This window comes from Meles meles, chromosome 8 (assembly GCF_922984935.1).
Source record: "Meles meles chromosome 8, mMelMel3.1 paternal haplotype, whole genome shotgun sequence".
NCBI classification, from domain to species: Eukaryota; Metazoa; Chordata; class Mammalia; order Carnivora; family Mustelidae; genus Meles; species Meles meles.
Window position 1 is genome coordinate 19028583 of NC_060073.1, and position 13439 is coordinate 19042021.

Below are 13439 nucleotides of genomic sequence, written 5' to 3' on the forward strand. Positions count from 1 at the left end.
GGGCTTTCCTCAGCAGGAGGAAGCTAGGCCTGACCCCAGACTAGGGCAGCAAACAGTAACATTATTTACCGAGCACTACTATGTGCCATTCACTCAGTTTGCACTGTCTCGCTGAATCCTTTGATCCCACTGACAGGCGTACCGTTAGCCCAGGGCCACACAGTAGCACAGAGGACAGAGCCATGTTTGATTCTGAGTGTCCCTGAACCCAGAGCATGTGACAGCACCTGTCACTTTTAGTGGGTGGGGGTCTAACTTGGAGGTTCCATTTTGCATCTTTCTCTGGAAGTCAGGCAAGACTGTATAATATTCAGGATGGGGCATGTGGGGACTGGGGCAGAGATTGCTTCCAGATGAAGAGTCTCCAAGACTCTGACCTTCCTGTGTCTCCCATGGTAGCTCCCTTCAACTGTCCTGGGTTGCTCTCGCCTCCTGGGGGGCTCTGAGTGCACCCTAGGCTCTCACATACTGCACCTGCTTCCCTGTTCCACTTCACACTCCAGTGTCTGCCCTTCTTAGACACCCCCCCCCACCCCAAGTCCCTCCGGGTGGGATCAGCGTTCCTCTAGAAGCCTCATGTCTGCCTCAGCACACCTGGTCCACAGGTCTGCCAGAACGCCCTCCTGGGCCTGAAGGGATCTGAAGTGGAAGCCCTGGGTTGGTTTCTTTGCAAAGGGAGGAAGATAATCAGGGATACTGCTCTGGGATCTCAAAGATGCTATCCCTCCAACCCTGTATGCAAATCACTCCATGGTATGCAAAGCACTTCACAATATACAAATGATTTCATAATAACACAGTCAGCATTCCTGCCTCTGCGGGCTGGGGGCTGAGGGCTGCAGGCCACCCACAAGAGGGTAGGCAAGACCCAGCCTGAAATGTCACTGGCTGTCTTCTCACGGTCCTTTCCTCTCACCTGCCCTGGAATTTCCACCGTCAGATTCCCTAATGGAGTCAAGAAAGGGGCACATCGGGGGGGGGGGGGGCGTTAGAAGAGGACCTCGAGCAGGGAGGACCAGATAGAAAGACATGGTGGGTGGCCTGGTGTGTGGCTGTTAGGAACAGTGAATTACATCTGCCAGGGGCTTCCAAGTCAAGATGAATGAGAAAAGAAATGTGCAGAAATGATTTATTTAACATGATCCACTATTTTTTAAAAAATTTTATTTAAACAGAGAGAGAGAGAGAGCACAAGTAGGCAGAGGGGTAGACAGAGAGAGGGAGAGCAGGCTCCCTGCAGAGCAGATGTGGGGCTCCATCTCAGGACCCTGAGATCATGACCTGAGCTGAAGGCAGACACCCAACTGACTGAGCCACCCAGGTGCCCCAATCTATTATTTTAAAACAAAAACAAAAGGGGGGTGTTTGGTTGGCTCAGTCAGTTGAACGTTTGACTCTTGATCTTAGCTCTGGTCTTGATCTCAGGGTTGTGAGTTCAAGTCCCATGTTGGGCTCCACATTGGGCATGAAGCCTACTTAAAAAAAAAATGACAGGGCACCTGGGTGGCTCAGTGGGTTAAAGCCTCTGCCTTCGGCTCTGGTCATGATCCCAGGGTCCTGGGATCGAGTCCCGCATGGGTCTCTCTGCTCAGCAGGGAGCCTGCTTCCTCCTCTCCCTCTGCCTGCCTCTCTGCCTACTTGTAATCTCTGTCTGTCAGATAAATAAATAAAATCTTGAAAAAAATGACAAAAGAAATCATGTATAAGTACATGTGATTACAGGCATCAGTATATATAAGTATAAATAAGTACATAAATATAAATAAAAGATATAGAAAATTATACATTGGGTGATAACATGGATTCCATGGTTGGGGGAGGAAAAAAATTTATTTTTTTAAAAGATTTTATTTATCTGAGAGAGACAGAGATAGTGATAGAGAGCAAGAGTGGGGAGGAGAAGGAGAAGCAGTTTCCCTGCCGAGCAGAGGACCTGACATGGGACTCTATCCCAGGACCCCAGGATCATGACTTAAGCCAAAGGCACACGCTTAACTGCCTGAGCCACCCAGGCACCTGGGGCGGGAGAAAATTTTAAAGGAAAAATTTAAAACATGTATAGGATCACATTTACACAATTATGCAAATTTATATATAAATTAAATTTGTGTGTATATAAAATCTCATATGTGTGTGTGTGTGTTATGTCCTCTTAGCTTTTTTGTTAAGACAATCAGATTCTGGCACCAGACCTCCTAGAGCAAATTATTTGACTTCCTGGGGCATTTGGGTGGCTTAGTCGGTGGAGGGTCTGAGTGGGTTTCGGCTTAGGTCATGATCTCAGGGAAGTGAGATGGAGCCCCACGTTGGGCTCCATGCTCAGCTAAGACTCCGCTTCAGATTTTTTCCCCCTTTTCTCTCCCTCCCTCTCTGCCTCTCCCCCTGCTTACGCATGTGCACACGTGCGCACAAGCTCTCTCTCCCTCTCTCAAATAAATAAATAAATAAATAAACTCTTAAAAAAATTGCTTGACTTCCTATGCCTCAGTTTCCTCATCTGTAAAACGGATTACTGTATCAGATTGTTGTGAAGAGTAAATGAATGAATACATACAGAGCACTTAGAACTATGCCTGGCGTATGAGAAGTTCTACTTCAGGGTTAGATATTGTTATTACTTATATGTGTGAATACATGGGTATAAAGAAAATGTTAGAAAAAAAAAGAAAAGAAAACGTTACAGGGGCACCTAGGTGGCTCAGCTGGTTAAGCGTCTGACTCTTGATTTCAGCTCAGGTCATGATCTCAGGGTCATGAGAGCCAGCCCTGAGTGGGGCTCTGCGCTAGGTGTAGAGCCTGCTTCGAATGCTCGCTCTCTCTCTCTCTCTCTCCTTCTGCCCCTCCCACTCCTCTTAAAAAAAAAAAAAAAAGGAAAAGAAAGAGAAAATGTTACAGATACAGATACAGCAATGGACAGATACATTAGAGACACAAGATGGGGACCGTCCTCTCTCCTCTCCTTGCTGAGCACAGATGAGCGTTTTCCAATGCATTTATCAACCGGTGTGGGGGCCTCAGGGACATTCTGGGTTGAGCAGAAACGCTTTAGCAGGCCAAAGGAGCCTAGACAGTGCTTGGATATGAGTAGCAGGGAGGTTTCTGACTTGGGGGAGGGGGGCTGCAGACCCATTTCTCTGACTTCATTGGGTCTGAATTTAACATATTCTTCCTGGCTCTGGTCTCTTTAGTGGGGGCTTTTTCAGTCACCAGGTCTCAGCCCTCTATTTCCAAAAGGTAGGATTCCCCGTGGGCCCGGGCCCGAGGAGGAGCTGGTCACTGCACGAGCATCATGGCCGGGTGTTGCCAATGTTAGGACAACCTTACCCCTCCTCCGGGAGTGCGGTGCTAGATGCGCTAGGCTGGAGGCTGATGCACATTTTCTCTGCTTCCAGAAGGTGGGCCTCCTCAGGGCTTTCCGTGGAGTCCACTGGCGGGCAGCAACCTCTGTAAAAAGGCATCTGAAGCTCAGGGCCGGGATCACCTTGCCCAAGGTCACAGCTGAAATGAGGATGCTCTTACAATGGATTCAGGCTCCACCTCTCCATTCCAAACCTGCCCCTGAGGTACCCCTGACCTTAACCCTCTCTCAAGCCATTCTTTCTAGAGTAGACTTAGCTCTCCTCCAAATCCTGAGCCCTGGCCAGATGATGCCCTAGCAACTCCATAGCAACCCCCCTTTCCCCTAGCAACCCTTCCAAGGCAGCCCATGTGCAGCCAAGCCTCACTACTTTCTGTCCGGCCTCTCTGCCTTTATAACTCCCTTTACAACCCCTTTCCCATCCCCTGGCAGGCCTGGCATGTTCTTCCCCTGCTGCCGTCTATTGACTGAGATCTAGCACATTTACAAGCCTCCTCTTCCCTGAAGCTTTCTGAATCTGTCCAGGCTGAAGGCCCTCAGTGTTGTGTGTCTTTGGGGTTCTTAGCCCTGTCTCCTGCATTCCTGCCTCCCCTGTGGGCTTCTGGAAGGATAGACAAGTTTGGCTTATTGATTGATTGATTTTTTAAAGAATTTATTTATTTATTTATTTAATTTTTAAAAAAGATTTTATTTATTTATTTGACAGAGAGAGATCACAAGTAGACAGAGAGGCAGGCAGAGAGAGAGAGAGAGGGAAGCAGGCTCCCCGCTTAGCAGAGAGCCCAATGCGGGACTCGATCCCAGTACCCTGAGATCATGACCTGAGCCGAAGGCAGCGGCTTAACCCACTGAGCCACCCAGGCGCCCCTATTTATTTATTTATTTTTAAGATTTTGTTTATTTATTTGACAGAGAGAGACACAGCAAGAGAGGGAACACAAGCAGGGGGAGTGGGAGAGGGAGAGGGATAGACAGGCTTCCCGCTGAGCCCAGAACCGTGGGATCATGACCCCAGTCGAAGGCAGACATTTAACAACTGAGCCACACAGGCGCCCTAAAGATTATATTTTTAAGTAATCTTTACATCCAATGTGGAATTTGAATGTACAACCTCAAGATCAAGAATCACACGTTCCACTCACTCAGGCTCCACTTGGCTCTTTTTTTTTTTAAAAGATTTATTTATTTATTTATTTATTTATTTATTTGACAGAGAGAGATCACAAGTAGGCAGAGAGGCAGGCAGAGAGAGAGGAAGAGAAGCAGGCTCCCCGCTGAGCAGAGAGCCCGATGTGGGGCTCGATCCCAGGACCCTGGGATCATGACCTGAGCCGAAGGCAGAGGCTTTAACCCACTGAGCCACCCAGGCGTCCCGCTTGGCTCTTTTTTAAAACTAAGGAAAATAAAAGTTGTTATAAGATTCTCTTTTACATTATTCAGTGAGTTTTACAATTGCTTTCATTTAGGACCTGCATAATTGTTAATATTTCCTTTTTTTAGTATATGTGCTGCCGAAGCGAGCACAATATTTGCTTTAAAGTGTCTTATATTCTTGCAAGTTTTGCAAGTTTCTTATATATTTATCCTATTTTGAATAGGATAATTCGCATTACATTCTGGATGATTTATTGATAGCCCACGGGAAGGTAAATTATTTTTACGTATTGCTTTGATACCTGGTAAACCAACTAAATTTTTTTTTTCTACCGGTTCTCCTAAATTCTCAGACTTACTCTTAAGCCTTTTGTCATCTCCTAATAACAAAAGTATTAGAAGGAAGGAACCAACATTGCTATTTGTAGAGATATGGTTTGGCTGGGTTTTGAACTTCACAGGAAGGGCAAGTTTTTGTTTTCTGGGACTGGCTTTTCACTCAAGCCAATGAATCAAGTAAGATTCATTCATGTTATTATGTGAAATTGGTTCATTTGCTTGCTGAACTGCTGAACCATGTGCCCCTGTGTGGATGAATCCACTGTAATTTATTTGCCCACTCTCTTGTTGGTGGACTTTTGGGTTCCTTTGAGACTTTTGCTATAGGGGAAAATGAAACAAGACGAAACCAGAGAGGGAGACAAACCATAAGAGACTTTTAATCTCAGGAAACAAATTGAGGATTGCTGTGGCGGGGTGGGTGGATGATGGACACTGGGGAGGGTATGTGCTATGGTGAACCCTGTGACTTGTGTAAGACTGATGAATCACAGATCTGTACCCCTGAAACAAATAATATATTACGTGTTAATTAAAAAAAAAAAAAAAGGGCAGCTTTGAACGTTCTTGCCCAGGGTTTCTTGGAGCACCTGCCAAGGTCTCTCTTTTATGCCTGGGGGGCGGGGTATGGATCTGCTGGGCCTCCGCTTTATAAGATAAGGCCAGATTGTTCTCTCTAGTGGTTACAAAGCCGCTGACTAGCAACACCCCCGAGACTGCGCGGCTCCACCTCCTCTCCAACACTTGGTGCTGCCTGGCTGGTTCGTTTTTGTCCTCCCAGTGGTGTCGAAGAGCATCCCACCCTGGTCTGTCCTTTTGGTTCCTTCAACACCAATGAGCAGGAGCATCCCTCAGACAGTCACCGAACACGTGTGCTTCCTCTTCTTAAAAATGCCCGTTCATATCTTTTAGCAATTTTTCTGACGGATTCCTTGTTTCTCCACCCCCCGCCCCCCACCCCCCGTGGGCTTCCAAAAATTCTTTATGTGTTTGTGATGCTTGAACTTTGCCGGTCGCACGTGGCGGGCGTCTCCTCCCGTTTTTGTTCTTGTTTTTGTTTTTGTTTTTTTTTTTGTGGCTGGCTTTTCACTTTCTCCAAGGTGTCTCCACTTCTCTCTTCCCTCTCACATCTGTGCCAGGGGCGCCCGTGGGCGTTGCTAGTGCGCGCGCGCGTGCGTGTGGGTGGGGGGCGCGAGTCCCTCAGAACTCCGCTAGAAGTCCCCCTGCCGCTCCTCCTGCTCCCGGGGCTTTGGGAAACCCCGCTTCTCTCTCCCCTTGCGGTCCCCGTCCCAGCTTGGGCAGGGGTGGCCTGGACGGCGGGCTGGAGCCAGGAGGCCTCCCCGCGCCGGTGCCCCCCCCGCCCCCCCGTTCCTCCCTGCCTCCCCCCGCCCCGGCCCTATTGATCACTTCCGGCTCCTCACCTGGGGGCCGGGCCCCTCTCCGCTCCGCCGGGCAGCGGCCCGCTGCAGCTCCGCGCTCCCTGGGGGCGGGCGCCGAGGGAGGGCCCCTCCCCGCCCCCCGGCGGGCGCTCCGGAGGCGGGGGGCGGGGGCCCGGCTTGCGGCGGGGGGCTGGGCTGGGGGGGCGGAAGCTGCCCGAGCAGATAAGCGCCGAGGTCGGTCCTGCGGTGAGACAGTGCGGGACGCCGCCTCCTCCCCCTGCCTCCGCTGCGCCGTCTCCGCATCCTCTGTTCCCCACTCTTCCCACGCGGGGCTCGCCTTCCTGGGTGGAGACCCTGGGGTCGGGGTTGGGGGGGTGCATGGAGGGAGGGCCTCCGGCCTGAGCCTTCAGTTCCCAGCCTCCCTTTTTCAGCTGGAAAGAGGGGATAGGAGGCTCCGCTTACTCCACCGGGCTGTTGGAGATGGAACAAGTACAGGCTGGTGAAAACCCTCTGAGAATTTGAGCCTTTCCTAAAGGATGAGTACCCTGAGCCCTTCTCATTGCCCTTGCTGTACCCGCCCAACGCCAGGCTTCATCGCCCTTGCATAAATGGGAAAGTGGGGGTCTTGCCTAAGGTCACACAATACAGATGAAGAGGAGGATGGAACACTTTCCACTGTCCCCAGCCTGGGGACAAAGCTAGGTTTCTTAGAGCCCTAGCTCAGTGTTCTACGGAGCTATATGATGCTTATACAATTTGAGGTCCTTTTTAAGAAAAAGACTACAAAGTCACAATACAGATTTGCTGAGGCCTCTCCCAGGGCCTGGGAAAGTGCCTAAACAAGAGAGAAGCTCAAGTCCGGCTTCTCCCTTTGGTTGCCCCACCAGCAGGCCCTTAGAAGGACTTACACCCCTCCACGGGAGACAGTCAGGCACCCATCATGGTTACAGGGTAGGGTGGCCCCAAACAATATGGCCGGGGAGCCGCCTGGAGGAGTCCCTGCTGCATCTGGTCCCAGCCCCTTGCGTGCCCAGGAAGCTATCCGCAAGCCCAGCCCAAGAGCAAGGGCAGTCAGCCATTTGGGGACTGCACCACAGCTGGGCAGGGCCAGCCCGTCATGGTTGAACTTGTCACTCAGGGCCCCCTACCCTGTGGGCTGGTAGAGGCAGAGAACAACAGTTCCTCGGAGAGCAGGAAGGGGGACCTCTCTGAGGTGGTGTCAATGCTTCTGACTTACAGTCACTCAAGACTGGGGTTCAAGCCCCCGCCCGGCTGTGTGACCTGGGGAAGACTCAGACTCCTCATCTGTAAAATGGGAGGAATAATAATAGTACCAGCCTGTCAGAGCCGTTATGAAGCTACCTGAGACCGTGCATGAAGGGGGACTGAGCCCTTGGCTTGTATTTATTTATCTATTTTTAAAGATTTTATTTATTTATTTGACAGAAAGATCACAAGTAGGCAGAGAGGCAGGCAAAGGGAGAGGGGGAAGCAGGCTCCTCACTGAGCAGAGAGCCAGATGTGGGGCTCGATGTGGGGCTTGATCCCAGGACCCTGAGATCATGACCTGAGCTGAAGGCAGGTGCTAAAACCACTGAGCCACCCAGGCGCCCCAAGCCCTTGGCTTTTAGAAACAAACTTCCCTTCTGTGAAATCTCCAAGCCAGGAGAGGCATTCTTCTCTCTGTTCTAAGGTTAAGTCTCTTACCCAGGGACGGACTCCGTCGTAGAGCTGAGATTTAAATCTACAAATATCTGGCACCAATGCCTTGCTTCTAACTACCTGGGGGAACACGGCTCCCCTGGGGCTTTCTCCCCAGGCAGTTAAGCGCCCCTGCTAGGTGTGCATGCGTAGGGCAGGGAGCCACAGAGAGCGTTTGGTTTGATTCGGGAACTGCTCCCCTTTTCTGCTTCCCTAATCTCTCTGCTCTCATGGGCACCCGAGTCGGGACTTTTTCCAACCCTGACATCTGACAACCTGGAACAGGAGAAGCTCGAGACTCTGGTGATGGAGACAGGGCAAGGGGAGCTGGGGTGAGGCCATGACCACGGGGCCTGGGCAGCAGTGACCCCCCAAAAGGCTCAAAGTCTTTCTCCAAACAAAGGGCTGCTGTTCTGCGTCATGGTCTGCACAGGATTTCCACCGGGTTAGCAGACAGAACTGAGCTGTCATGCTCAGAGCTACTCCTTTCTGGCCAGCTGACCTTCCTCCCCTCTGAGCTTCGGCTTTCCCATATTTGAAATGGGGGCAAGAAGACCCACAGCTGTGAGATTATGAGATGTTATGTGTGTAAAGCCCCTCGTGAATGCCCCAGGTGGTTCAGACCCATGTGGCTGTCTGCCGGGGGGGGGGGGGGGGGGGAAGTGGGGTGTTGTGTGACAGCCGGAGTTGTGTGAACAGCAGGGGGGAGTCCTGCCAGGGCACGAGTTTGGGCTTCCAAGGTCTCTCTCACTCTAGAGGGAGTGCCTTGGGGAAGGGCTGGGAACCCCAACTCTAACACTCTCCCAGATCAGGACAGGTCAGAGCGAGGCCAGGGGCCCTGGGGTGCAGAGAAGAGCAGGGAGTGGAGGTTCTCACCCCACCTCGGGCAGGTGAAAGGGAAAGGAGGGAGGAAGTGGGTGCTTCTGGGAGGAGATGGGAGTGGCGGCCCCTGTAGGACGCAGGCCCCACCAGCTCCCTGAGGCCCCATTCCATGACTTCCTTTGTCTTTCTTTGCAGATTTTCAAGGTAGGCATTTTCCAAGCAGGGAAACTGAGGGCGGGAGGTGAGGTCACTTGGCCAGGATCATGCACTGCGTGCTGTCCCATCTGTCTGGATCTGTAGCCTGGGCTCCCAGCAGTCACGGCCGCTTTCTCATCTTATCTGCCTGTCCAGGTTGTGAGTGAAGCAGTGTGATCTCAGAGGCTCAGTGGGATCCTGGGCCCTGCCGTGCCCCACCTCTGCTCTGCATTCCTGCCTCTTGCCTTGGCCTTCCTGTCTGATCTCACAGACACCTGTCCAGCCAAGCCCAGCTGTCCACTAGGAATTCCCAGAACCCCACACCTTCCCTTCATCTCCTTGATCCCTTTGTCCTGTCCAAGAGGGGCACCAGCCATCTTCAGCCCTCTCTGCTGGGCAGCCTGACCATTCTCTCTCCAAACCAGCCCCCGCCCCAGGGATGTCTGTGTCCCTGAGAAGGAAACTGAGGCCCCAACCCTAGAGGCACCCGGGGGTGCACAGCAACAAGTGTTGCCGGGTGCCCAGGAGGTCTCTGGGCAGGTGGGGTCCCTAGGCCCGAGGAGCGAGTACCAGATCTGGGCCCTGGCCAGGAAGGCAGGAGGGAGGAGGGAAGGCCGTGGGGAGCCAGGGGCGGCTGCCCGGCAGGTCCCTGTGCCCAGGGTAGGGAAGTTTCTTATTTCTCCTGCTCTGACTTCCCCCTTTGATTTATTATAGCCATGAAATGCTCTGCTCTCTTCTCTTTTCCTTGCTGTCCCCGGGGCTGGAGGAGCACAGGCTTCCCCAGGCGCGGGGCCTCAGCGTTGCTGCACTCCCATCACCTGCCAGAGGTTGAGGCCTGGTGGCCAGAAATGGGAGGTGAGTCGGGGCAGACAGGGCGGGATGAGGAGAGGCCCAGGTCTCCTAAGGGCTAGCCTGGGCAGGACCCCAGGGGCCAGCAAGGTCGCGGTTGGGAAGGGCTGGGGCTGGGCAGAGGGTGTGGCAGGTGTGGACTTGACAGCAGATGGCTCCCTGGGGCCTGGGGCGGGGTGGTGGTGGTGGCGGGATCTAGGCCAACCTCCTCGGCAAGGCTTGGGGATCAGGCCCTGTCAGGGTCTGAAGGCCAGGCCCGGAGTCCTCCAGCACCAGCCTCCAGGTCAGACGAATGGCTTCCCTATGACCCCTCACCCCGTATTCTGATTTAATGATGGCCAAAGCAGGCCTAGCATAGGCCAGCCTGGGACTAGGCTGAGAATCCAGAGAGAGGCATGAGGCGTGAACCCCAGGAGACCGCGGGCTCCTCGAGGCCACAGCTGGACATTCACCCTGTGGCCTGGCCCAGGCCAGTGAGGGCTGGAGTCTTTCTGTCCGGTTCTTCAGGAGGCCTGGCGGCCAGAGCGTTTCTGCCCGCCACTGTGTGGTGCCTGTGGTAATGGGGCTGTTGGCGTTTTGCAATGGGCCGGGGGTGGGGAGGCTGCGCACACACGCTTCCTGTGGTGACTGGGCGCTTCCTGTTTTCTCAGGCGCCGGACTTGCTACTGCCGATGTGGAAACAGGGCAGCTGCGGCCCCGGGCGGCTCTGGGCCGGGCACCCCGACCCTGCCCAGAGGGGCCTAAGCAGGCCTGCCATCCCGGGGCCCAGACTGGGGGGCAGATGGCCCAAGGGGCCCCCACACCAGGTCCCCATCCCTCCCATCCCCAAGAGCATTGACCAAGTGGAAGGGGCTGGGCGGGGCCCTCACGCAAGGCGAAGCTGGGGCCCGGGAGGTCAGAGGTCCGGGGGTCAGAGCTCTAGGCCAGGAGTCAGGGTGCATAGTTTTGGTCTCAGCTGTGTCCTTTGCTCACTGAGTGCCTTTGGCCATTCCTGACCCACGCCAGGCATTAGCTTCCTCTTTTGTGTAGTGATTGTGGCACCCCCGATCTAAAATCTGTCACCCATTTCTGCTCCAATTCTGACATGACCCTTGAATTTTATATTTCAGGAGCCTCTGCTTTGGAGACAGGCGAGCACTGAGGTTGGGAGCCCCAGAGCAGGGCTTGGCATAGGCCCTGACAGAGAGGGGTCTTGGAAAGACTCAGGGGAAGGAAAGGGCATGCCAGGCAGGGGGCCAGACTGGAACGAGGCTTAGAGGTGGGAAGGCCGGGACGAACTTTGGGAGACAGGGTGTTGATGGGACAGACAGCAGTAGGTGAGAGGGTTGATCGGGAGGATTCAAAGGTGTGTGTTGCGGGGGAGATTTTAGGAACCTCTTTATTCCTGCAAACCTTGGGAAGTGGACTGACGCCCCCCTCACATTCTTACTCAGAAGAAAGAAAAGTGATCTTTTGGAGCAGGGGTGGGGGGGGTGGGGGAGGGCAGGGCCAGGGCTTCCTGCCCAAGAAGGAGATGGGTACACACGTGGGGCGACATGGGAGCCTCAGGAGGGCTCCACATCTTTCATCCTCTGTCAGCCGCCACCATGAAGGCCAGGCCTTGGGAGCTGGCATTGCCCTCTTCCCAAATGTGTCTGGTTTTGTTTTTAAGCCCAGCTATTGCAAGAAGGGGTGGGGAGATGACTCTGCTTCTTGTCGAGTTTGCTGACAGCGCCCGACTTCTGGGGAAAGAGTTGTTTTGCTGGCCAAGGGAAGAGTTGCTTGAAGGCCAAGGCTTGAACCCCCGGGGAACTGACCAGTCCACTGACTGAATCCCAACACCCTCTTGGTCTAGGAGGTTCTGAGACACCCACCTTGCGTGTAGAACCCCTAAACCTCGAGGCCTGGGCAGCACAGAAAGGACAAGGACTGGTTCCAGCCAGCAAGGCCTTGGGGATCGCAAGACCCTGCAGCCCAGCCGGAGGGGCCTTCAGGCCAGCCTAGCCCCCACTGTTCTGTCCCCTGCCTTGTTGGCCTGGGCCAGCCCAAGTGCTGAGTTGGCGGCTCAGCAGCTGCTTCTGCCCACGGAGGCCCAGTTATAAATAAGCCCCGTGTGGCCAAGTCATCAAGTTCTGTCTGTCCCAGCTGCATTACCTCAGTGACCACAGGTCGGGGCTGCCCAGTGCTGGGCCCACCAAACCTGCCCACCCAGGCCAAAAGCCAGGCCAGCCGCCCTGCCTCCTGGGGTCTTCAAACCCAGGGCCTGAGCGTCGGCAGCTACTCAGACCTGGGCCTCCCGGACTCAGGCCACAGCAGGGGCAGGGCCCATCCTGCCTGCATGGGGCCAGCAGCTATTTACAAACCGAAACCGGGAGAAGTGAAGTGGTGGCGACGTGGCTCCAGGCCCCCAGCCCCCACCCCCACTCCATCCCCGGCAGTCCCATCCCCCTCTCCCCATGGCTTCCTCTTTCCTTCTCCACACAACTCCCCTGCCTCCCGAGGCCCGGCCAGCTTTGTGTCGACAACCTGCAAACACCTCTTGGTGACCCCCAACCCCTCAGTCACTGGCCAGAGGGTCCCCTTCTCCTCTTCACCCCCCAGGACCCCGGCGATCTGGAGTCCTGGGAGCAGCCCCTCCGGCCCCGCACCCGGCTCACGGGGCTGCGCCAGGCGCATTCCCACACTTCTCAGTTCCCCTTGCGCTTGGAAAAGCTCCAATGCCAATGGCCGCCACCATGCTGGCGTCCGTCCTCCTGAGGACGGCTTCTCTGGTTGCCCTTACCCTCTGCAGGAACCAGGGAGTCTGGGCGCCTCAGGGACGCTCTGGGCACCTGGGGCTCTCAGCGGGCATCCTTCTGGACAAGGGGACCCAGCCGCGACTCTCCTTATGCTGAGTTTCCCGCTCACTCTCTGGGCTGGTGGGGGCACAGGCCCTCATGCGGTGCAGAGCAGACTGGACTGGGACAGACGGACACTGGGCCTGAGGCCACAGCACAGCCTGCTTAGGAACCGGAGGGCCCTGCAGCCGGAGACTGTCCCCGGGAGAGACGACAGGCCACATAATCAACACTCATTACCCGTAACAGACAGACTCCCTCCCGCTGGTGCGGAGCTTCACAGTTTACACCAGCTCCTACCTTCTGGCCCCAGAAACAAGCCTGTTCCACCCTGCCTCCAACATTGAGTGGAAAGCAAGGCTCAGAGGGGAAGCCACATGCGCAAGGCGACACGGCTAGAACATGACTGGGTGCGGATTCAAGAGCAAGCCCCTTGTCTCCCTGCCTGCCTCTTGCTACGTCTCCTACCCCATCTCCCTGGTGGCAGGACAGACAGCTCCCAGTGCTGTGACAAGGCAGGAGTAGGGCCCGCCTGCTGCTTGAGAGAGGAACAGGCTCTGGACCGGCACGGTTGTCCGTGGCTGGGTTCTCTGTGCTCAGGGCTCC